Source organism: Tenrec ecaudatus, chromosome 15, assembly GCF_050624435.1.
Source record: "Tenrec ecaudatus isolate mTenEca1 chromosome 15, mTenEca1.hap1, whole genome shotgun sequence".
In the NCBI taxonomy this organism is placed as follows: Eukaryota; Metazoa; Chordata; class Mammalia; order Afrosoricida; family Tenrecidae; genus Tenrec; species Tenrec ecaudatus.
In genome coordinates, this window is record NC_134544.1 from 106140495 (window position 1) to 106145021 (window position 4527).

At 41.0% G+C, this 4527-nt stretch overlaps 1 pseudogene; it reads right to left on the minus strand.

The window, feature by feature from the left end:
- Positions 1-1295: 1295 nt before the first annotated feature.
- Positions 1296-4145, minus strand: LOC142427670 (small ribosomal subunit protein RACK1-like; annotated as a pseudogene).
- Between the last annotated feature and the right edge of the window lie 382 nt (positions 4146-4527).

Sequence of the window (4527 nt, forward strand, 5' to 3'; positions counted from 1 at the left end):
AGACACTCATGTGTATAAGAAAGGTTTATATACAAAAGCAATTGAATATTGAGAAAACAGTCCCAGCCCCAGTCCAGATCAAGTCCATATGTCTGACATTAGTCCATATTGCCCAATTCCAATTTATAAAGTCTTCTTCAGACTCACAAAACACATGGAATGACACCGAATGCAGAAAGATCATAGGCCAATGGGTAGGAAGTCTTGTCGATCCCGTGGCACTGTAAGCATCTCAGTGCTGACAAGGGGTCTCCACGTGATTCTCCAGCTCAGGGCACTAGCTTAGTTCCATGAGTCTTCTCAGCTGCAATGTCTCCCAGGGAGTGAGCAGTGAGAGAGTGTTTCCACCTTAAAGGAGGAATACCAGGGCTCCCAGAATCAGGAGAAGGCCATGCCCACACAGAGGCCTCATTGACCTGATTGATGGGCTAGACTCCACCCCTTCACCATTAATCTTCTCAAATTGATAACAGATTCTATAACTACCACACATTCAGAGGTTTTTGTTTGCTTGTTTGTTTTTACCATTTGACTATTTTGGTTTTTCAGTCATAATTTAGACAGCAGTGTGTTTTGTCACTCAACATTTTCTACACAAATTGTTCAGTGACATTGGCTACACTCTTCATCATTTGTAAAACATTCTCAGCATTTCTGTTCTTATTGTTCTCTTTTAGTTAATCTAGTTTCCCTGCTCCCTTTCATCCTCACCTCTACTTAAAAATAATTGTCCTTTGGTCTCATAGAATTAACTTTTTTAGTGGAGGAAAGTACTCACAGGCACTCTTAAAGTACTCTCTTATGAGCCAATCCATTATTTAGCTAAAAGGTGACTGCAGAGGCTAGTTTGGGTTCAAGGTTTAAAGAGTGTCTTAAATGATTTTTTTAAAAAGTGTCTCAACTCATTGTTTGTTGGTTTGTTTACTTGTTTTTCTTTTTCAGGAATTTGATATACTATTGGACATTTTACTCCCATTCTGTCCAGAACTTAATTAGAATGATCTGTCATGGTAACCTGCACAATCCCATCTAGTTCTGGTTTCAGGGTAGATAAAACCAGACTCGATAATGTAGACTAGATTCTTCATTGAATCTTTGACTTCTATCTTTCACTTTAATGCCAGTTGAGTAAAGACCAATAATTTATCTCAGATGGCCACTCACAGCTGATAAGATCCCAGACATGACTCTCCAAAGTAGAATGTAGAATATTACACTTTTGGAAGATTGACATATATATATATACATATATATATATATTCATATATATATATTTTTTTTTCAGAAAGCCAGTCTTTGAATTTCAAAAAAGCTGTGCCACACATTTCTACCGGGTGCCGATGGTCACCTGCCATACTCGCACGAGGTTATCTGTGTAACCTGCAAACAGAGTCTGGCCATCAGCAGACCAGGTCAGAGAGGTGCACTGGGGTGGTAAGGCCTTGCTGCTGGTGCTGATCACTTCTTGCTTCAGCTCATCAACAATGATCTTGCCCTCCAAGTCCCAGATCTTGATGCTGGGGTCAGTGGCAGCACAGAGCCAGTAGCGGTTGGGACTGAAGCACAGGGCATTGATAATGTCTCCTCCATCGAGGGTATAAAGGTGCTTGCCTTCATTGAGATCCCACAGCATGGCCTGGCCATCCTTGCCTCCAGAAGCACAGAGGGATCCATCCGGAGAGACTGTCACAGTGTTCAGGTAGCCTGTGTGGCCGATGTGGTTCGTTTTCAGTTTGCAATTAGCCAAGTTCCACACCTTGACCAACTTGTCCCAGCCACAGGAGACGATGATGGGGTTGCTGCTGTTGGGCGAAAAGCGCACACGGGACACCCATTCAGAGTGGCTCTCGTCCTATACGGTGCACTTGCAAACGCCCAGAGTATTCCACAGCTTGATGGTCTTATCTCGGGAGCCTGAGACAATCTGCCGGTTGTCAGAGGAGAGGGCCGCACTCAGCACGTCCTTGGTATAGCCAACATGGCAGCGTGTGGTGGTGCCCGTTGTAAGATCCCAGAGACGTAGTGTTCCATCCCAGGAGCCTGAGAGCGCAAACTGGCCATCAGAAGAGATGACCACGCAGAGCACGTTGGGGAATGCCATAGTTGCTCTCATCCCTCGTGAGCTTCTACATGATGATGGTCTTATCTCGCGAAGCAGACAGAATCATGGCGGGGAACTGTGGCGTGGTAGCGATCTGCGTTACCCAGCCGTTGTGGCCCTTGAGGGTGCCACGAAGGGTCATTTGCTCAGTCAGGGTGGCAGCGGGTGCGGGGGTCGCAGCAGTGACATGGATGGCACCGGATAGCTCCGACACCAGCTCCTGCTGCTGTTCAGCGTGGAAAAAAAAGCTTGGATGATATTAAGACAAGTAACCTAGCTATCCCGTGAGACTATTTTATGTCCAAGAAATATTCATAACTGTGACACCCATGTCTTAATCCATAAACTGTGCAGTTTAGTTTTGCCTCTTTTGAGCTTTCTGTATATTCCATGATAAACTGTGTCTGGGTTCTCATTGATTTATTTTCTTCAGAATGCTTTTGAGTTTTTCACATGTTGGTTGTTTTGTCTTTGGTCTATCAGTGTTGACTCATACACAAGTTTCCAATGTGTGATTGGCCCAGGCTATACCTACCTATTGTAGCACTTTAAGGATTCAAGTGGTTCAAATGTAATTTTACTCTTGTGAATGTTACTGCCCTTATTCTCGTCATTCCCTTTCTGAACTTCTGTTGCTCTCTGGAAAGCACTTTCTGGTGAGAGGAAATTGTTGAGTTGAACATCATATCCAAGTTAAAATTTACTAAAAGAGCTGAAGTATTTAATATATTTTCCTGCCCAAAATGTGCATGTATAGTTATTCCATTTGCTTATCTGATGAAGTACTTTGAGGGCTTGTGATCCACGTGTACAGTGATTTCTTAGTTTGATTTTGTACTTCAAATCTCTTAAAACTACTACCGAGAAGACTTCTCATATTTTTGCACACTTAGTTTATTTTTCTCTGACAACTTACAGCAGATTTATAAACTTTGTAAAATTGCCTCAGGATATTTGTATCTTCTTTTTTATTTTTAAATTGTCTTATTTGGGGCTTGTACGACTCTTATCACAATCATATACATGCATCCATTGCATATCTTACTCTTTTTTGTTGCCTTCTGGTAAATTGTTTTGAATGTTAATACAGATGAATTTTTCAGTCTATCCTCTTATGTTTTCATCTTAGTTTTTCTCTGTCCTGCTGTCATTATTTTTTAAATTCCAAAATAGTATAGTTTTACATGATCATAATTATGTTAATCTATTTGGAGTTTATATTTGCATAGGAATAGACTCTCCAAATTAGATAATAATTTGATAAATATCAGTCATTTTGCCTACCACTTAATTCCATATGGTGACTGTATGTGGTTCCAGAGTAAAACTATACGCTGTAAGGTATAGTTGGAGTTGGTTGCCATATCTTTCTTCTAAGGTACTTCTGTGTTGTCTTCATCCTCCAATCTTTTGTTTGGTAACTGAGCACTCAGCTGTTGGTGAGTTGGTACTACTCAGGAACTTCCATTTAGGGACCCACACCTTAAAGTGTGAGTACTTGCTGTCAGAGCCTGATGTGTCATGAATTAGCTTCCCTTACAAATTGGTAGGCCTTTTCTAGGGCTGCTTATCTTTCTCTGTTGGCCTTTCATGTGTTCCTGTATTGATACTTGATTGGGTAATGTGTATAATATATGAACAAAGGAGCCCTTTTGTCCAGTGGGTTACACATTGAGCTGCAAATGTGCAGGAGAAGATGAGTCTGCCTGCTCCAGTAAAGATACACTGGCTTGGGACTCCTACAGGAAGCTCTACTCTGATAGCTATGCCGTGAGTTGTACTAGACGTGATGGCAGGGAGTTATGTGTGGACCAATCCAGGCCTTATTCTTTACCATTTATTGTTATTTAGGCTAAATGCAATTAAATCCACATTTTTGTGGACTCTTGTGAAGTGCAAGAAATTTTTGTGTGTGACAGTTTTGGAAACTAATCAGTTTGTGGAGGACAGTTGCTTTGGAACATGCTACCTTTTTATTGACTTCAGTCTTTTTGTATTCATTTCTTCATTGAAGTCTCAATCATACCTTTCTGACACCATTCATCCTTATTAATATTTATCTGATCATCCTGAGATTTGACTATCCTTAAAACATGAAATATACTCTTTCCTGATCCCCTGTGGTCAGATATTGTCCCCTCCTGGAACAAACTCTTTTTGGCTATTCCCTTAGTTAATTCCATCACTGTTTTCAATGAATTCAATTAATTAGACGACTAATGGCACAAGACGAAAACCACCACTAGACAAAAGGATCCTATAGGCAGATACACAGCATGATAACACAGTAGAAATCAGGTGAGAGAATACCTATGTGTGCCTCCCCTCATTTTTAGGACAGTTGTTTATTCTGGGTGCTAAGTAGACCAATTAACTAGAGTCATTGAAAAGAAAGCCTTTCTTGTTGTTAGCTGCCATCTAGTTTC